Source organism: Apium graveolens, chromosome 6, assembly GCF_009905375.1.
Source record: "Apium graveolens cultivar Ventura chromosome 6, ASM990537v1, whole genome shotgun sequence".
Lineage (NCBI taxonomy): Eukaryota > Viridiplantae > Streptophyta > Magnoliopsida > Apiales > Apiaceae > Apium > Apium graveolens.
Window position 1 is genome coordinate 52,666,084 of NC_133652.1, and position 22,396 is coordinate 52,688,479.

Consider the following 22,396-nt stretch of genomic DNA (forward strand, 5'->3'; position numbering starts at 1 on the left):
CCTATTATCTTGCTAGCTCAACAGATTGTCTCACCGATTGTCTCGCCAGTTCATTTGATTTATGTTGATTGATTAAAAGACAACTATAGCAGACTTTCTTTTTCAACACACAACATTCAATACAGAGACCAATTAACTTAAGAACAGACAGAAGCAGCAGCCGCAAAAAGTTTAACTCTCAGCTGCATTTCAGTTCATTTATTTCTAGTCATTTAAGTTAAATGTAAACCACTAGAAATCATTCTCTTGTTCTTGTGTAACTATCTAGCGGATCAAAATCCCTAGAACTTAATCTCAAATTGCTTTTAGCATTTGATCTTTTTATTGCAAAAATAGAAAAAAGTTCATGTTAAATTTATTTTAGATTTCTAATAATTTATTTGAGATTAATTCCTTGTAAACGATACCGTTATTGTAACACCTTTCAAGTTTAATAATAGTTTATTTAACTTGAATTTTGTTTCACTTTTTTTTATTCTGCATTAAATTCGATTAAACGGTATAGTTTGTATTTAACCCCCCCTTCTACAAACATATTGGGACCTAACAATTGGTATCAGAGCCTTCTGATTAACGAACAAATCAAGATCCTAGACTTTTGTGATTCTTCCACTCCTTGAATTTTTATTTATTCAAAAAATTCATAATGACTTCACAAAAAGTTGGAATCGTTAAAATTCCACTGTTCGATAAAGAAAATTATATTATGTGGAAGAAGAAGATGCTCTTGTTCTTACAAGTTGCAAATCCCAAATATCTGGATGTGTTAAAGAAGGGTCCAAAAATTCCAATGGTTATTGAACCAGAGGTTATAGAAAATGATGTTGTAATTACCAAAGCTAGAACCTATACAAAAGAGCCTGAAGATTTTACTCCTGCTGAAATGGAAGAAGCCTCCTTGGATGCCAGCCTTCAATTAATTTTAGTTGATTCCCTTGATTCCTTGATGAACGGACATAAGATGAACTGTAAAAATTCCAAACACATGTGGGAAACTATTGAGGTGATCAATGAAGGCACAGAGGAAGTTAGGGAGAACAAGTTAGATATCCTAATCTCTGAATATGAACATTTCAAATCCAATCCAGGAAAAGGAATTACTGAAGTGTTCGAGAGGTACAATGCTTTGATCAACAACCTGAACATAAATGGAAAATACTATTCAATCAGGGAGGTCAACAAAAAGTTCCTTTTAACACTGCCAACTCATCTTGAACATAGAATCACTGTCATAAGAGAAGCAAGAGATCTGAGTGAGATTTCTTTGGAAAGGCTCTATGGTGTGTTAAAAACCTATGAGTTGGAGCAGATTCAGCAGAAGGAAGTCTACGGGAAAGGTAGAGTGGTCAACACGTCTACTGCTCTAGTAGCTGAAGAACAACAACAACAACCACAACAACAACAACAATCTCAACAGTCAGAGAGAATGGTACAGTCTTCCAAGGCTGAGGAAAATGTGATAGTAGCAGAATATGATCCTCCTACTACAAATCAATCAGGAGATGAGTTTTACTCCTTGGAAGAACTGGGGCAATTGGAAGATGAGTCAATGGCCCTGATTGTCAAGAGATTCTCCAATGTCAGATTCAAGAGGAATCCCAAGTTCAAGTACAAGTCCAACTACAACAGATTCCAGAAAGGTGGATCATCATCCTCTAACACCAGCAGTGGTGGATACAAAACAGGGATGGTTGATCAGAGCACCATTCGATGCTTTAACTGTAATGAGTTGGGACACTTTACCACAGAATGCAGGAAGCCAAAGCAAGTAAGGAAGAACTCTTATGATTCTAATCAGAAGAGTGAATCTGAAAGGGCTTACCTGGCAAAGGGAAGAAGCTGGGATGATACTGACAGTGAAGATGAAGAAGTTGGGAATCTTGCTCTTATGGCTATTGATGGAAACACTTCATCGTCAAGAAAAAAGGTAAAATTTACTGATGTTGAATTAGTTTATCATCCGGGAGGCTCCTTAGATTGTGCTCGTCGTGATAATGAAATGTTAATTCAACAAATCAAAGACCTTGAGAAAGAGGTCAATAAATTAAAACTTGTGCACATTAATCAAGACAAATTAAAAGAACAAGTATCTTTTCTAGAGAATAGAGTTGACTGTTATAGACAACTCGAAACTATTCTCAAAGATAAGATCACCGGTCTTGAGACTAAGGTTAAAGCTTACTTTAATTCTTGCTCGAAGACTAAAGAGTTTTATAATAAGCAAACTATTAATCAAACATCTGGAGTAGGTTATGATTACAATGTTGCTATTGGAGAATTAGGCATAAACTCCCCTCCTCATGTTTGTGCTAAAGGTAGGGAAGTACCACATGTGCTTAAGGGTGTTGATAAACCCCTCTATAAAGAATCAATTGTTGAACCATTTGATGAGACCTCCTTTATTATTCAAGAAGAAATATGTGCTGAAGATCTTGCTAATGAGAAGGTTGTTTCTAAGCCAAGTGTGTCGAAAGTTCTAGTCAAAGTTGTGAAAGCAACTAAGACTAACTCAGACACACCTGAGTTGGATAACAAAAATGTCATGCCTACCATGCATAATTTGCATGTTGTTAATTCCTCTCATAAAGTATGTGGTGTTCCTAATTGCATGTCTTGTGCTTTTAATTTGATGTATGCTTATTTTAATGGTATGCATGTTTCTAGTGATAAGACTACTCCTCGTTAGTATGTGAATAATATGAAGCATAGTAGGTATAAGACTGCTAGTCCTCCTAAAGCTAGAAAGGAGACATTTGTGCCTAAGCCTAAACAGAAATTTGTCAAGGCTGTTTACAAGGTCAAATGTCAAGTCGTTGAGAAAGTTGAGAACATAAAAGTTAAGAATGTTGTTTTGCCTGATAAAGGCCAATTCTACAAGTATGTCGGACCCAACCAAGTTTGGGTTCCGAAGAAGGTCTAATCCATTTATATTGCAGGGCATTAAATAGGTGGAACCGGTAGTGTGGATTCTTGACAGCGGATCGTCAAGACATATGACCGGAGATAGAGCCCTGCTATCAAATGTGGTTGAGAAAGCTGGCCCAGTGGTTACGTTTTGAGATAATAACAAAGGTTTAACTGAGGGATATGGTTGTTTGCAAGCTGGAAATGTTATCATTAAAAATGTGTATATTATGCAAGGACTTGAACACAACCTGCTTAGTATCAGTCAGTTCTGTAACAATGGCTACTATGTTTTATTTGACAAGCTAAAGTGTCAGATCCTGCACAAGAAAAGTGAAAAACCCTCCTTGATGGGAATCCGGAAAGGTAATATGTTCGTAGCTGACATGAACTCTGGAAGCAGTCCTGAAGTCAACTATTTCTATGCAAAGGCATCATCAAATGAGAGTTGGCTATGGCACAAGAGACTTTCCCATCTCAATTTCAAAGCAATGAACTCTCTTCTCAAGAGAGAGTTGGTCAGAGGTCTGCCTCAACTGGAATTCTCCCCAGAAGGACTGTGTGAGGCATGCTAGGAAGGAAAGTCAAAGAAATCAAGTCACAAAGGCACTGACACATCCTCCATAACTGGTATTCTTCAATTATTGCACATGGATTTGTTTGGACCAGTTAATGTTCTTTCGATGTCAAAGAAGTGTTACTGTCTTGTGATAATTGATGACTATTCCAAGTATACGTGGGTTTTATTCCTTCACTCTAAGGATGAAACACCACAAGTAGTGATTGATCATATCAAGTTGATCGAGTTAGATTCTAATGGCCCTGTTAGAGCAATAAGGTCAGATAATGGAACAGAATTCAAAAATTCACTTCTCAATGGATTTTGTACAGACAAAGGGATTACCAGACAATATTCAGCTCCTAGAACCCCTCAGTAGAATGGAGTGGTAGAAAGGAAGAATCATACATTGATTGAAGCTGCAAGAACTATGTTAAGTGAATCAGGTCTTCTAATGTATTTTTGGGCGGAAGCTGTCAATACTGCATGTTATACTCAGAATCGAACTCTAATCAACAAGGACCTCATGAAGACTCCTTATAAGATTATGAATGAACATAAACCTTCTATCAAATACTTTCATGTATTTGGTGCCAGATTCTTCGTGCTGAAGGATGGAGATGATCGTCATGGTAAATTCGAGGCAAAGGCATATGAGGGTATTTTTGTTGGTTATGGAAGAAGATCATACAGGGTGTATATCATTGATCAACATAAAGTAACTGAAAGTGTCAATGTTATATTTGATGGCACTAAACTCCCTAGTATCCAAACTGAAGATCCTTCTGAGAAACTGAAGCTTGATGATATGTCAGATTCAGAATTAAAAAATGATCAAGAACCTAAGGTTGCTGCTGGTGAAGAACCTGTTAATCATGATGATACTCAAGGTAATGGTGATGGAAACATTGGCAACAATGGAGATACCACTGCTACTGACGAAGAATCATCAAGTCAACCTGGCAACAACTCAAGGGGAGATGCTGAAGGATCAACTAGTAGGACACAACATCCCAATATATTTCAAGGTGAATCATCAAGATCAAATCTTCCAAGATAGACTGTCTGGAATAAAGCTCATCCTTTTGAGTTGATTATTGGTGATCCAGATGTTGGAGTCAGAACTAGACGTGCTACTCAAAATGAATGTCTGTTCTCAGGATTTCTTTCTGAGATGGAACCTAAGAAGATTGAGGAAGCACTGACTGATCCAGATTGGGTGATTGCTATGCAAGATGAACTCAATCAGTTTGAACATCAACAAGTCTGGAAACTGGTACCTAGACCTACACACAAGAAAGCTGTTGGTACTCGGTGGGTATTCAGGAATAAACTAGATGAAGATGGTGTGGTTATAAGAAACAAAGCAAGACTGGTAGCTAAAGGGTACTCTCAAGCTGAAGGCATTGATTATGATGAAACCTATGCTCCAGTGGCTAGACTTGAGGCCATCAGGATATTTCTGGCATCCGCAGCATTCTCGAACTTTAAAGTTTATCAAATGGATGTCAAGAGTGCCTTTCTGAGTGGAAGGTTGGATAAAGAGGTATATGTAGAGCAACCTCCTGGTTTTGAAGATCCAGATCATTTGGATTTTGTCTACTTTCTTTTCAAGGCTATCTATGGTCTCAAACAGTCTCTGAGAAAATGGTATGACACTCTTTCTGAATTTCTAATTGAAAATGGCTTTACTAGAGGTGTCATAGACAAAACTATCTTTTCTAAAAAGCATAAGAATGATACTTTATTAGTCCAAGTCTATGTGGATGATATAATATTTGGGTCTACTAATGATAGTCTCTGTAAGAGATTTGCTAAGTTAATGCACAGAAAATTTGAAATGAGCATGATGGGAGAGCTGAAGTTCTTTCTCGGATTACAAGTAAATCAAAGGTTAGATGGAATATTTATTTGTCAATCCAAGTATCTCAAGGAACTCCTCAATAAGTACAATCTAGAGGATTCTGCATCAGCAAGGACTCCGTCATCTACAGCTGTCAAGCTTGGACCATGTGAAAACTCCATTAAGGTAGATGTCACAAGCTACAGAGGTATGATTGGCTCATTACTCTATCTTACCATAAGTAGACCAGATATTATGTATGCTACATGCTTATGTGCAAGGTTCCAAGCGGATCCTAGAGATATTCATCTCGTTGCTGTTAAACGAATCTTGAGATATCTTAAGGGAACACCAAATCTAGGTATTTGGTACCCTAAAGAATCTGGTTTTAACCTTGTTGGATATACATATTCAGATTATGCAGGAAGTGTTGTTGATAGGAAAAGCACCTCAAGGAGTTGTCAATTCCTAGGTAGCAGGCTAGTCTCAAGGTACAGCAAGAAACATCAAACAGTTTCCAACTCAACGGCTGAGGCTGAATATATTGTTGCTGGAAGCTGCTGTGCTCAGATCTTGTGGATTAGGAACCAGCTACGGGACTATGACTCTGTATTGAATAAAATCCCTATTCTATGTGACAATACAAGTGCAATAGCCATCACCAGCAACCCTGTGCAGCACACAAGGACCAAGCACATTGACATCATGTATCATTTTATTAGAGAGCACGTCATGAATGGTACTGTTGAACTATTTCTTGTTCCAACAGAAGAACAAATAGCAGATATTTTCACTAAACCACTTGATGAATCCACATTTACCAGATTAGTTGGTAAATTGGGTATGTTGAATAGTTTTAGTGATTAAACTAGTTAATATCTGAGATATGTTCTTGAATGAATTTACAAATGAATTTTTCATGAATGAAAAATTCATTTGCAAATTTATTTTATCATGTTTACCATATTTCTTGCTTATTTCTATGTAATTTTTATTATCTTATCTTCTTTATTTATTCAACTTGTTAATTTTAATATCTCAGAATATTTTATTTTTCTCTAAAAATATTTTTCTATGAATTTTATTTGCTAAAATTCAAAAGAAATCTATTTTTGGACTAAATTATAATTATTTCTGAATATTTTAATTTTGTAAATATTTTCTGCACTTTTGCCATATTTATATTAGTTTGTATTTGTCTATTCTGTAATTGTATATATTGGTTAAGTTATTTTTGTTTTTAAAAATCCTTTTTATGTTTTTTTATATATTTAACTGTAATGACAATCGGCAAGACTATTGCAATTGTCTTGCTGAAAGTCATTCCAGTTAACTGCGTTTATTTTTATTTTATTTTATTTTCAGTATAGTTTTATACTGGCAAGACAATCAGTATGACAATCAATTGTCTTGCCAGTTATAAAACTTATATTATATATTTTTTTTCTATTTTTATTTTGTACTAGAGTGACAATCGGTATGACTATGGGATTGTCATTCTAGTTCTTTTTCTTTTTCATTTTTTATTATTTCTTTTATTTTCCCTTTTTGCCTGGTATGACAATCGGTGAGACAATCCCGATTTGTCATACCAGTTGTACTACTTAGGCAGCTGTTACATTTTTTTTCTCTTGTGTTTGTTTTATTTCCATCTTCCTCCCATCAGTCATCTGCTTCATTTTTAAAAATCAAATTACCATTGTCCTTTCTTGCTCGAGTTCTTACTCAGCAATCTTATTCCTCACTTCCTGTTATATACATACACTTGTATACATACAGGAGTGCTGCCCAATTTTTTATTTTTATTTCAGTTCTTTCTTTCAATCTGTGTTCTGATTTTATTTTTGTGTCGAGTGTTTTTGAACTTTAATCTGATTGTGTGTCTGGTTGTGTTTTACAAAATTCTGTTTGCATATCTGATTTTGTGGTTGAAAAAATCGACAAGACACATTTTGTTTCTAACTTTTTTGGATATAATTGAATTAATTCGAATTATTAATTAATTTTTAATTCGAATTTTCTTAATTTAATTCTTAAAATTCTGACAGTGTGTGTCTTCTTGTATTTTTTTTAAATGGCTCTCCCTTCCCATATTGTCTCGCATAATCATGTTGGTTATTTTAATCCAGAAAATTGTAATGTTGAAAAATTTAAGCCGTGGATTAGATTTTTAAATGATCATTCGATTGTTAGCTCTGTTATTAAATCAAATGTTCTATTAAATGTCGACTTACTTAGACTGATTTGCACAACTTCTACTGTGGCCGCTGATTCTAAATCTTTTTCATTCACCGTGGCAAATACACAGTATGTAGTTGATGAAACAGTCATCAATAGAGCTTTAAATTTTTTAATGGATAATTTCTGTAATTTACCCTCTGACAATGAGATTTCAAACTTTTTCCATGCCATTCACTATCAGGGGGTGATTAATTTGACCAAGCTGTCTAAATCCAATTTGGTTTCTGAATGAGATATTTTCTTCGATACACTTTCCAAAGTGTTTGCCAACTGTACTAAATCCAATTTTCACAACATCACTTCCACTCTGCAGTATATTGGTCTTGCGGTTATTTTCAATCAAAGGATCAATTTTGGCAAATTACTTTTACCCATTCTTCTGAGACGTCTCACTACGGCTTTGCGTGATCATTCTACTAATCGTAGGGTTTCTTGCTACTACGCTCGTTTTCTTATGCTTATAGCAGAACATCTTCTCACACCTGAGCATAAGGCTCTTTTTGCTAACTCATCAGTAGCTGAACCCCCTCCGGTAAGCAAAAAGATTAAGACACAACCTTTAAATTCATGCAAGTTCCAGTACTTGTATCTGCTTTCATGGCCACCTTCATTCCTTTACCAATTTTTAATCTTCCCGGTCATGAACAGCAAACTCAACCTCCAGTGGTTCAAGCCACCCAGGCATAAACATCAGATGCTCTTCCACTGCAGGTAATAATTCCTCACTCTCAACCTATTTCTACTTCTAATGTAAGACCCCCACTGGTTGATAGGGCTGACCATGAAGTTGTAGATCCACAGCTTCAATCCCAGGTCATAGAGCCAAACACAGAGTCACAACCTATCTCAAACTCTCCCCCACTATCAAAAATGTTACCGAGAAGGTTAGTAGGAAGTGGTGTGTTTTTAGATGTGAATGAACCCTCAGCTCTGCCTCCTCCCAAGAATAGAAGAACATTTATTGAGGCATCTGAAAGCCCATCCTTGTCCTCTCAACAGGACATGGACTTTGAAATGGCCACTGAACAGTTACTAGAGACATTCTTTCAACAGGATGAATCTATTGAAATTCGCCATAGGGCCATGGCATCTTGTACTGAGTCAAGCACACTTCCATTACTCACAATGGAAGCATACATACCAATAGATGACACTCATGACACATAGAGAGGAGTGCACATTGAGTCGGTTACAGTGCCTACCAAAGTTACGGCAGAAGAGCATTCACATGCTTCAGAGGGAAAATCTGACTCTCAGCCACCTCTAATAGAGTCATTTTCTCCCCTCCCAGATCCAATACCTCTGGCTCCCTCACGGGATTCTCCACTCGCAGATTTATCTGGAGAAAGTGGAGGGCAACTCAGTCAGTCTATCCCTGAAGCAATTCAGACATCTATTTCCCATGAAAAGATAGACTTGGCTGAGGATCTGGACTCGCAAATTCCCATTACACCACCACTGACCTCTCTTGAAGAGGCTAGGGTGATTTCAATTGCAGGTACAGACGACCAGCAACAGGATGGCTCCTCACGAGCAAATATATTGAGAGAAACACAAGCACATGAGATGAGTGAACCAAAAGCGAGAGATATTCAGGTGAGCGCACACACATACACAAACACTGAAAACCTGTTAGCTCAGATTGCTACTCTGAAAGAACAACTTGCTAAAAGTCAGGCTGAGGCTCAAACATTCAAAGCACAAGTGGTTGAACGGTCTTCTTCTTCCACCTCTGTCAACAATCAGCTGGCATTCATCAGGAATGATATCTCAGATTTGAAGACCACTGTGATACCAAAGCTTAACTCCATTTAGGAATCTCCAACTTTATCAGCCGAAGATATTTCAAACCTCTACTATATCCATACAAGAATGAACTCTCTTGAAGATCTGATTGAAATGAACCATTCAATGGACTCCTACAGATTCCTAAAGATAGAAAAGGGCATGGAACATATCAATGAAGGGATGAAGCACTTGTATTTTATGATTAAAAATTCTCACTCTCTTAATGAAGAGCAAATAACTTTCTTTGAAGGGTCGTCTGGTGGAGGCTCTGGCTCTGGAGGTAATGGAGGTCAGGAAGGGTCTAAAAGGAAATCTGTAGATGATTACTCAACTAAGGGGGAGAAGCAGGGGAGAAGTGCAAAAGGAAAAGAAAAAGATTCTTCTGCAGGAGAGACAAGGAAGGCTGATGATGTCTACTATAGTGGAGAACAAGATGACTTCGATATTCTTGATGGTCCCACTGAACCAGTCTTGGAAGATAAAGCTGGTTTCTTTGAAGCTGAGGAGAAAAGTAATTTTGAAGAATGGGAAGAGGAAGCTCAAGTGGATCCTATTTTTGAGAAAGAGTTCCAGCAGCAGCAGTAAGAGTTGAAGAGAAAATAAGCTGAACTTAAAAAGATATCTCAGATCATTGATATGAGGAAAAAAATCCAAAGAACAGAAACTCTTGAAAAGCAACGTTTTCATGACATTAAAGCTGAAGCAAGAAGAAGAGATGTAAATCTGAAGATTGGTATAAAATGGGATGAAGCAAGAAGAGTTATTGATATACCTCAACTGAGTACAAACAATAATAGGGAGTTTCTTCATCTTCTCGACAGGCTAGAAATTTCTAATCCAAACAATGGCGTGTACATGAATGCTATCAAGACTGAAATCTCACGGATATCAACTACTTTTGACAGATCATTAAATGAAATGAGCATATTTGTATATTGTCAGAGTGAAGGATCTTTCAAGATATCACTTCATCTGTTTGAGAATTGTTCTTTATCAGAGATTTGGGTTCTTCTCAACAAAGTCAAAAGAAGCTCAGAATTGAATGAAGTCCTTCGTGAAAGGCTAAAAGAGTTTGCTAATAGGGCTAGTCCTCAAGTGGTCAACTTACCCTTTCAAGTAAGATTCTTTAAGTCTGACTGTCTTCAAATCTGTCATCTCGATTCACAATCTCTTAAAGACTACTCTGCTAAGCATCTTGTCTGGATGGAACATCACTTAAGAACTGTTGGATACTCATCTGAGTTAAAATTTAAAGCTGCTGATCTGATTCAAGCTTACTGTGAAAAGAACATTAAAAGGTACAATCAGTTGAAGAATAAGCTAAAGTCAGTTGGAATTCAACCAGTTAGACCAGACAGTTTCACTTTAGAAAGGGATCGTGTCCATGACAAGGCGTTGCTGCAAGATTTGGAAGAATATGAATTCAGAAGAGAAGACAACTGAATTCAAATAGCTCAACACTAATTGTAATATGCTTAGAGCTTAATGAATCAAGATAGACAAATATATTCATATGTTCAGACTAGAGGAACATTTATCTTGTATTCACTTGTAAATTTCTTTTGGAATCTGGAAAATGTTAAATATAATCCATAACTTTTCTGCTATTTACTTTGCATTACTGTTTATATCTTTTTCTTATTTGTTAGTTGAGTTATCCTCTAGGTATTTGTTGTTATTGTCTAACAAACAAATAGGGGGAGATTGAAAGGCATACGTCATAGCCTATTTGTTTATTCGAGAATTTAACTCAACTCAAATAAGAATGTAACAAGTAAATAGTGGTTCTATCGTCAAAGAGATCTCTCAAAGTAACATATGTCAAAGGATTAAGTAATATTGTTGATCTACAGACTTGAGGAATTACTTCACCGGAAGAAGTTCAAGAAATTGATCAAGCCTCAATGACATAAATCAAGATTGTGGATTTAATCAAGTGACAGAGATCTTGTCAGTGTATCAATTAATTACAGGGATTTAATCTGAAGAAAATCAAGTTATTAAAGTCAAGACATGAAGAAACGTCACAGAAGTTAGTCACTCATGAACCAGACAGTACATCGAGTGTCAACATTGAAGTGGTGGAATTGATTCATAATTTTCAGAAGATTTTCAGAAGAATGGTTGTTGTTCAAGAGTAGTATTAATTCTTTATTAATTAATTAAATCATATAATTTAATTAAGAAAATAAATTATATCTGCAAAGATTAATTTAATAATTAATTGAATTAATTGATTAATTAATCCTGAATTAATATTAAGAATTTTCTGAGTTATAATTGAATTTAAATCAGTTTTAATTCAATAAGACAATTAAGATTGAATTGGCATGACAATCTGGATTGTCATACCGATTGTCATGCCAGGCCTTTTTCAATTGTCTCACCGAAAGTTCTAGCAGGGAGGAGATAGTCTTGCTAGTTCAATCTATTGTCTCACCGAAAGTCATGGTGGTTCAGCCTATTGTCTTGCTAGCTCAACAGATTGTCTCACCGATTGTCTCGCCAGTTCATTTGATTTATGTTGATTGATTAAAAGACAACTGCAACAGACTTTCTTTTTCAACACACAACATTTAATACATAGACCAATTAACTCAAGAACAGACAGAAGCAGCAGCCGCAAAAATTTTAACTCTCAACTATATTTCAGTTCATTTATTTCTAGTCATTTAAGTTAAATCTAAACCACTAGAAATCATTCTCTTGTTCTTGTGTAACTATCTAGCGGATCAAAATCCCTAGAATTTAATCTCAAATTGCTTTTAGAATTTGATCTTTTTATTGCAAAAATAGAAAAAGTTCATGTCGAATTTATTCTTAATTTGTAATAATTTATTTGAGATTAATTCCTTGTAAACGATACCGTTGTTGTAACACCTTTCAAGTTTAATAATAGTTTTATTTAACTTGAATTTTGTTTCAGTTTTTTTTATTCTGCATTAAATTCGATTAAACGGTATAGTTTGTATTCACCCCCCTTCTACAAACATATTGGGACCTAACAGTTATGGCTCCTGTCTTTATGGAAGTGCAAACACAGGTAAACCAACAGGGGCCTTCCCAAGCTGAGACTATTCCTTCTATACCAATAGGAGCTAGGAAGCCAACCACTTCATCCTCTCAAAAGGGTGACGTGAGTAAAAAGAAGAGAAAGCAGGCACCATTAAAAGTAGTTACTGAGAGGGGTGAGAACCAAACAGAAAAAGATTCACCCTTAGACAGAAAAAAAAAGAAGGTAAAACAAACTGAGTTGACCACTCAAGCTACCTCTGCACCCTCCCAACAGGATGCAGTTGTAAAATAGGGACTTAAACAGACTCTTGATGTATCCTCTCAACAGGGTTGATAAGTGGAATTTATATCCACTTAGAACGCTTCGTAATGGCTTGAATTGGTGATTTGTACTCTAGTTATTTATATTTTTGATGTGTTTTGTAGTGTTTTGCATTTCAGGGTATATTTGGAAGAAGGAATAGATTTTACATTGTTTCTATGCTAAAAGGGTGTTAGGATGGAGTCTCGGGAGTTAGCACGAAAGAAACCAGCAATTGAAGTCAAGGAAACAAGAAAAATCAGAATTTCAAGAAGATCAGGGCGGTCGTGCTAGTCTCGGGAGCGGCCGCGCCCATTTGTCAGAAAGCGAGCGCGCCCGCGCTGGTATTCGGGGAGGCCGCGCTGGGTCGGGATTGCAGAATCCTGATTGCAATATAATAATGAATTTTCAGACTCCAGATCATATTGGGCTTATATATAAAGCCTTTTGAAGATGTTTTTTATAACAACGAGAAGAAGGAGAGAGCAATAAGAAGACCTAATAGCACAATACAATGAAGGAGAAGAAGATCTTGTTTTTACTTGTGATTCTTTGCTTAAGTTGTAACGTTGGATGCTTGTTTTCCTATTCATTTGAACCTTACACTCTTGTTAATGTACTTTTGATTATTATTCAGTTTATAAAGATCTAGTTTTTATACCATGCTTTCATTGGAACCCATGGTGACGATGAGTTCGATTTTAAACTAATCGTTGTCATGGGATTCTAACGGATTTATTTACGGATTTAAATAGTTAATTTGTTTCAATATCTTGGTGTGTGGTGATTGATTGATATCCTAGTATTGGTTGTGTTTATTCGTCTTATGTGCGTAGCTAACATATAAGATAGCGTGTTAATCTCTATTTAAGCGAAAGTCAATATAGAGGTTTAGAACTTGCCATTCTAGCATAGGTTCATGTATAATTGTTATACATGATTCGTAGGTAATTTTAACCATCTTACTTTCCCGATATAATCATGATAAATAACTTGCGCATTAAACCGTTATGTTTTCAAATTCTATAGACATATAGGGTCTAAGCATAATTGGTGTTTGCTTAGCTTCTATCCCTTTTGTGGATGTCTAGTAGTAGGGTATTTATGCAACGAAAGTTGGCGTTTAATAGTTCTGTGTTATCTGATTAGTTATCATCACCATTGCATGATAAGGTTAAGAACAGTGACTTTGAATGAAGTATTTAATGAAGTTAGAATCTCATGTTTGTCTCATATAGTTAATTCAATCACTTTTATTCTTAGTTAATTGCATGTTAGTTTAATCTTAGTTATAAACATCTCAACTTGTTATTGTCTTAGCATTGAGCGATAGCCATACCATTGTTGCATCGGTGCATAATCTTAAGTTAACTAAAAAGAGTCTCTATGGGTACGAATCTGATTTATATTCTATACTACTTGTTAACTCGTATACTTGCGTGTAATTTTAGCTCGTGTTTTCGCCCTAACAAATTTTTGGCGCCGCTGCCGGGGACTCGGTGTTTAATTTAGTTTATGTGCTTGACATCATTGGTCGTTAAAGTTCACTGACTCGGATATCTTACTTACAAGGGTACTTGTTGTGTTTCAGGTACTCTAGAGAGCGTGTATACGAACGCGTTCTCAATCTCGTGAGGAAAAAGAATTTCTTGAAGAAGAAGTCTTTGTTGAGAAAAAAGTTGAAGAAGAAGTTTTTGTTGCAATGGGAGAACCAACAGTGAATCTGAAGGCTTTGATGGATTTTTCTCAACCGAAGATTAATGACATTTAATCTAGCATTGTCAGACCAGCCATCGCGGCTAATACTTTTAAAATCAAATCTAGCACGATTCAGATGGTGCAGAATTTAGTCCAGTTTGGGGGTTCTCCAACGGAAGATCCTAACATGCACATTAGAGATTTAATCGAGATCTGCGACACTTTCAAATTCAACAATGTTTTCGAAGATACTGTTAAGCTGAGGCTTTTCCCATTCTCTTTGAGGGATAAAGCTAAGTGTTGGTTGCATATTCTACCAGCAGGTTCTATCACTACTTGGGAAGATCTTGCTCATAAGTTTCTTACTAAATTCTTCCCTATGGCAAAGACAGCTGCAATCAGAAATGCTCTTACTCAATTTGTGCAGTAATCGGGAGATTCTTTATGTGAAGCTTGGGAGCATTATAAGGAGATGCTTAGGAAGTGTCCTCATCATGGGATGCCTGACTGAATGATTATCAACTGCTTTTATAATGGTTTGGGAGCACAGTCTAGACCCATGTTCGATGCAGCACCAGGTGGAGCCTTATAGGCTAAGAGCTACGATGAAGCTTATGAGTTGATTGAACTGATGGCTGCTAATGAATACCATAACCCAACTCAAAGACTACCTCAAGGCAAGGTATCGGGAATTCTGGAGGTGGATACAACTACTGCTATAGCTGCTCAGCTTAAGGCTTTAACGATGAAGGTGGATATTTTGGCTAATTATGGAGTTAATCAGATCATAAGTGTTTGTGAGCTTTGTGCAGGTGCGCATGAAACTGAGCAGTGTGCTATTTCTAGTGAATCAGCTCAGTTTGTAAGCAACTTTTAGAGGTCGCAACAACTATTTGCAGCCACTTATCATCCCGACAACCGCAATCATCCTAACTTCAGCTCGAGCAACAATCAGAATGCGGTGCAACAGCCTTATCAGCAGTATGTAGTAAAACAATTCAACCCTCCTGGTTTTTAACAACCGCAATATGCACCAAGACAACAACTCCAACTTCAACAACTACCGCATGGAAGTACAATTCAATCTAATAAAAAATCTGAATTGGAGGAGTTGAGGCTCATGTACAAGAGCCAAGCGGTTTCCATCAAGACTCTAGAGATTCAAATTGGGCAGATTGCCAATGCTTTATTGAATCGACAACCTGGTACACTCCCTAGTGACACAGAAGTTCCAGGCAAGAGGGAAGCAAAAGAGCAGGCTAAGGCAATTACATTGAGGTTTAGGAAGGTTGCAAGCCCTGAAAAATCTCAAGTTTCAGAAAATGAAGTTGTGGCTGAAGAAGAGGTGTTGAAGGATGCCGAGGTGGAACCAAGGAAGAAAGTTGTTATCAACACTCCTCCTGAGGGTAATACAGGGGAAAAACAAGTCTATCCTCCACCTCCTTTTTCTAAAAGGTTGCAGAAGCAGAAGTTGGATAAGCAATTTGCTAAGTTCTTGGAAGTTTTCAAGAAACTTCACATCAACATACCTTTCGCTGAAGCTCTTGAACAAATGCCTAGCTATGCAAAGTTTATGAAAGGTATTCTTTCTCAGAAAGTGAAGCTCAATGATTTAGAGACTGTTGCTCTTACAGAGGAATGCAGTGATGTGCTGCAACAAAAGTTACCTCCTAAGCTTAAAAATCCTGGAAGCTTCACTATTCCTTGCACCATCGGAAACTTGTCATTCGACAAGTGTTTATATAATTTGTCTATCTTCAAGAAGTTGGGTTTACCTGATCCAAAACCTACATATATGTCTTTGCAGTTGGCAGATCATTCTATTACATATCCACGAGGTATTGTGGAGGATGTCTTGGTCAAGGTGGACAAACTCATCTTTCCTGCTGACTTTGTAATTCTTGATTTCAAGGAGGATAAAAAGATTCCCATAATCTTGGGAAGACCATTCTTGGCTACTGGCCGAACCTTGATTGATGTGTAGAAGGGTGAGCTCACTATGCGAGTACAGGATCAGGATGTGACCTTAAATGTTTTCAATGCCATGAAATTACCTACTGATGAAGAGGATTGCCTAAAAGTGGAATTGGTCGATTATATGGTTACTTCAGAATTTGATCAAATGCTAAGGTCTGATGCCCTAGAGAAAGCCTTGATGGGGGATTCAGATAGTGAAGATGATGAAGGTGATGAGCAGTTGCAGTATTTGAATGCTTCTCCTTGGAAACGAAGGCTGGATATGCCTTTTGAATCTCTTGGATTGTCAGAACTCAAAAATGATGAGGGGCGTCTCAAGCCATCTATTGAGGAAGCTCCTACACTCGAGCTTAAACCTTTACCTGAACACTTGAGGTATGCATTTTTAGGTGATGCATCTACTTTGCCTGTTATTATTGCATCTGACCTTTCAGGCAGTGATGAGGAAAAGCTCTTGAGAATTCTGAGAGAGTTCAAGTCGGCAATTGGATGGACTATAGCAAATATTAAGGGAATCAACCCTTCTTATTGCATGCATAAAATTTTGCTAGAGGAAGAAAGTAAGCCGACTGTTGAGCAATAGATGAGGTTAAATCCTATCATGAAGGAGGTCGTGAAGAAGGAAATTCTTAAGTGGCTAGATGCATGCATTATTTATCCTATTTCTGACAGTTCTTGGGTGAGCCCAGTTCAGTGTGTGCCGAAGAAAGGAGGCATCACAGTGGTTGCTAGTGAAAAGATGGAGATAATCCCTACTCGGACAGTCACGGGATGTAGAGTTTGCATGGATTATCGAAAGCTGAATAAAGCCACAAGGAAGGATCATTTTCCACTTCCTTTCATTGATCAGATGTTTGACAGGTTGGCTGAGCATGAATACTATTATCTTCTGAATGGCTATTCGGGCTATAATCAGATCTGCATTGCTCCAAAAGATCAAGAAAAGACTACCTTCACTTGTTCGTTTGATACTTTTACCTTCGGAAGAGTTTCTTTTGGGTTATGTGGTGCACCTGCCATATTTCAAAGATGCATAATGTTCATCTTCTCTGACATGATTGGTCAGAATGTGAAGGTGTTTATGGACGATTTTTTAGTGTTCGGGGATTCTTTCGACGAGTTCTTGCAAAATCTTGGCGCAATTCTTAAAAGGTGTGTTGAGACCAATCTGGTTCTCAACTGGGAGAAATATCACTTTATGGTGCAACATGGCATCATTCTTGGGCACAAGGTCTCTAGTAAAGGTCTTGAGGTGGAAAAAGCCAAGGTGAGGGTCATTGAAAACCTTCCTCCACCAATTTCTGTTAAGGGAATCCCCAGTTTTCTTGGTCATGCATGTTTCTATCGACGGTTCATCAAGTAATTCTCTAAAATCTCTAAACCATTGTGCAATTTATTAGAGAAAGATGTCCCTTTCAAGTTTGATGATGAGTGTCTAGCTGCTTTTGAGAGCTTAAAGAAGAGCTTGATCATGACACTTGTCATAATTGCACCTGATTGGAATGAGCCTTTTGAAATGATGTGCGATGCGAGTGACTATGCAGTTGGAGTGGTTCTTGGGCAAAGGAAGAACAATGTATTTCATGTGGTCTATTATGCTAGTAAGACCCTCAATGGTGCTCAACTGAACTACACCATAACTGAGAAAGAGCTATTAACTATTTTCTATGGTTTTGAGAAGTTTAGCTCTTATTTTCTTGGGACAAAGGTGACGGTCTTCACTAATTACGCTGATATTCGCTATCTCGTCTCAAAGAAAGACTCGAAGCCTAGATTTATTAGATGGGTTCTTTTACTACAAGAGTTTGAACTGGAGATCAATGATAGAAAAGGTACTGAGAATCAAGTTGCTGATCATCTCTCTTGTTTTGAAGATCTAGGTACAATATCACATGACAAGACATTGATAAATGAGTCTTTTCCCGATGAGCAGTTGTTTGGGGTGCAAGTAGAAGAACCGTGGTTCGCAGATATCGTGAACTGCCTTATGAGCAATGTTATGCCTCTAGACTTGACTTATGCTCAAAAGAAGAAGTTTTTTCATGAAGTGAAGTGGTACTTGTGGGACGAGGCATGCTTATTTCGACAAGGAATAGATCAAATCATCGGGAGATGTATTTCGTATATTGAGACGGAGGGTATCTTACGAGACTGTCATTCGACTGTTTATGGAGGCCATTATGGTGTAGAGAAGACAGCAGCTCGTATCCTTCAAGCAAGATTCTTCTAGCCTATATTGTTTAAGGATGCACATCAGTTTGTTTTGAAGTGTGGTCGCTTCCAAAGAATTGGGAACATGTCCAAGAGGGACAAGATGCCTCCCAATGTGCTTCTCGAGGTTGAGGTCTTCGATGTTTGGGGAATTGACTTTATGGGGCAATTTGTCTCATCGTGCAACAATCAGTATGTCTTGTTGGCAATAGATTATGTCTCAAAATGGGTGGAAGCTAAATCTTTGCCGACAAATGATGCGAAGGTAGTGCTCAATTTTCTTCAAAAACAGATATTCACAAGTTTCGGAACTCCAAGAGTTTTAATAAGTGATGAGGGATCGCATTTCTGCAATCGCAAGTTCACTGCTATGATGCAGAGATATAATATGAATCATCGCATTGCTACATCCTACCATCCTCAGACTAATGGTCAAGCTGAGGTGTCTAACAGAGAGATCAAGCGAATTCTGGAAACAGTTGTATGTTCATCAAGAAAGGATTGGTCTTTGAAGCTGGATGAAGCTGTTTGGGCATATCAAACAACATTCAAGACTCCTTTAGGCATGTCATTGTTTCAATTGGTTTATGATAAAGAATGGCATTTGCCTGCGGAGCTAGAACACAAGGAATATTGGGATTTGAAGAAACTGAACCTTGATCTGACTGCAGCTGATAAGAAAAGGATGCTTCAATTGAATGGACTCGACGAGTTCCGACTTCAAGCATATGAGAACAACAAAATGTACAAGGAGAAAGTCAAGAGATGGCGCGATATGGGTCTAGTGCTCAAATCATTTGTGCCGGGGCAACAAGTTTTTTTGTTCAACTCTCGTCTTCGTTTTTTTCCTGGAAAATTGAAGTCGAGATGGTCAGGACCGTTTGTTGTTAAAATTGTATTTCCACATGGAGCGGTGGAAATTTTTGAGAATGATCCAGGCCAGGCATTCAAGGTGAATGGACAGCGTTTGAAGCATTACTATGGAGATACGGCAATCCGTGAGGTGGCTAGTGTCGTTTTATTGTCAACTTGATCTTAGAATTCTACGTCAAGCTAGCGACATAAACCAAGTGCTTCTTGGGAGGCAACCCATGTTTGTTGTACATTAGTAGTTGAGAAAATAAAAAAGAAGGAAGAAAATAAGAAGAAAATACAAAAAAACAAAAAAAAACAGGGGACATTTTCCAGAAACACGACGCGCCCGCGCTGAAACTCCAGAAGGTGCGCGCGCCCACGCTGAGAAGTGGGGCGGCCGCGCGCTAGTTCTATAGAAACAAGGCGTGCCTGCGCTCCGAAGCGGGGCGGCCGCACTGAGCCCCAAAAAAAGAGAAAAAAATAGAAAATTCAAAAATCAGAAAAAAAAACAAAAAGAAGTTTATACCCATTTCTTAACCCCGATTTTCAACCCTATTTTTCCCATACTCCCACTACTCCCACTAACCTACAATCACTACCCCCATAACCCTAATCTAACCCTAGTTCTCATTATATATACATACACCTCCATACAATCATCTCCATCACTTTACATATACTCAAACCCTAAATTTCTCTACACACATCTTTTATCTCAATTAACATATTCCAATGGCACCAAAGAGAACTCAAGGGAGCAGTAGCACTAACCCCGCCTCTATCGATATTTCGATTGTTGGGGTTGCGAGGCCTCGATTTGTTACTCCGGTGGCTGAAGCGGAGTACAAAAGGCTATTATCGAAGCCGATTGCGAAGGAGAGAGGTTTCTTGCCTACTCCTAAAGACGGAAAGCTCTTTGAGATGATCACAGAGAGGGGATGGGTTTTGTTTTGTGAGGCACCCGAGGCGGTGCCTATGAATATCGTTCGCGAGTTCTATGCGAACGCCAAGGCTGATAAGAATGAGTTCACGGTGGTTCGTGGGTTGACAGTGGATTACCACCCGGAGGCTATTCACAGGTTTATCAACTAACCCGAGAGACAGCCTACTCGGGAGGATTGGATTGCTAAGACTGGGGAGGACTTCGATCTTGATTTGATTGTGGCTACATAATTAGAGATTATTTTAAAATTATTATAATTTTTTAAATACTGTTTTTATAAAAAATTATTTAATAAAAAAATATATATATAAATATATAAAAAGTTATCGGGGTTGACTAAGAGAATTTTTAAATGTGAAGCGAGTGAAAAAAATATGAAGTGGTGACATTTTTAAAATTTTATAATAAAACTACAAAAACTAAATAAAAAGGAGACATGTAAATAATATAAACTAATATTTTATTTATTCGAAAATTAAAGTAATAAAAAAATTGTTAAAAAAAAGATGTAGCTCATCTAATAAATTTTTTAATATAAACTCAAGAATATATGTAGCACAATGGTAGTAACATGAATTTTTTGAGTAAAAGATTTGAGATTTAGTAGATACAACAATATACCTATTTTCAACAAAAATTGTGTGAGGAATGACATTTTTATAATTTTCCAATATAAAAGGGCAACATTGTAATTTTAACGCCATTAAAATGTCTCAATTTATCCCTAATCCTCTTTTAATATATAGAAGGAGATATAATATAAGTTAAACTATGAAAATTAAAAAAATGGCGTTAAATAAATAATGTAAAGCAATATTTTATTTACTCTGAAGTTAAAGTAATGAAAAAAAATTATGATTGAAAAGGACAGTGTGATTTATCTAATAAGATGTTTAAAAAGTAATCAATGATATATGTAGTATAATGGTACTATAATGATAGTGACATGTAACTTGACAACCATAGGTTATGGGTTCTAATCTCCTTATATACAAGGTTTTCTTAATTTTAGCCAAGGATAAACTGATTTCTTAATTTTAGCCTAAATTATACAGCTAGATGCTCTAAATCTAATGTTCATTTTGTCCCAGCAACAATTACTACCCTTCCCGGTTTTCTAAACTTCATATTAAATGTTCATTTTTAAAAAATTGTGCATATAAAAAAATGTTAGCTAGATAAATTTTTCTACCGAATATTCTTATTTAATATATTAAAAAATAAAAATAGAGTTAAGTTTTAAAAATTCAAAATTTGGAAATAATAAATATAGGCGTAGTTTTGAGAATCACCTTTAAATTTATGTTGAAATAAGAAATGAAAAAATAACTTGAACTACAGGTTAAAAAGGGGATAACTATTCTCTTGATCAGGTTCGAATATCACGGGAGGAAAATTTATGATCACGTCTCCTGAGCCAGATTCTGTTGCTTAAATGCGGTGATTTGCAGGCTATTGTGTGAGCCCGTGGGTTTACCCAGTATGCACTTGAAAGGTAGCAATTGCGGGTTAATTACGATAAAAAAATTACGATAAAAAAATATACAAATAAAGGGAGTACAGTAGAATCTCAATAAATGAATATTTAATAAACAAATAATTTCGACAAATAAATATTTTTTCCCGACATCAACATAACAGAAATAAGGTATTTTTATTCTCGATTAATAATAAAGTATTTCGAAATAATATTTATTTATTGAAGTTTAATTGTTCGTCGTAATCACTTTTTCAATTATTAATATTTATAAAAAATCTCGTGCATTATACGCATATAATTAGGGGTGTTGGCCCCAAATGTCACATTTTTTATTCAAATGACCCTCAATATCACTTTCTGAATAATTGGCTCAAAATGTCACTTCAAAACGTAGTTTCGGGTGAAGTTTTTGTTATTAATGAAAAACGCGATTTCGTGTTTCGTTTTGATTTTTTTCCCAAAAAAATTTAAAAACGCAACTTCAATTCGTGTTTATGGAGGCAAAACGTAATCTGATGATGAGTTTCTCATATTAACTCATTTTGGATCTGCGTTTTGAATTTTTTTTTTTGCATCCTGAG

The 22,396-nt window shown here is 36.6% G+C and overlaps 1 non-coding gene across 1 annotated transcript; it reads right to left on the bottom strand.

Moving 5' to 3' along the window:
- Window positions 1–14,743: 14,743 nt before the first annotated feature.
- Window positions 14,744–14,850, bottom strand: LOC141670115 (small nucleolar RNA R71). Its single transcript, XR_012554361.1, has one exon. It is a non-coding gene; the product is annotated as a small nucleolar RNA R71 (small nucleolar RNA).
- Window positions 14,851–22,396: the final 7,546 nt, after the last annotated feature.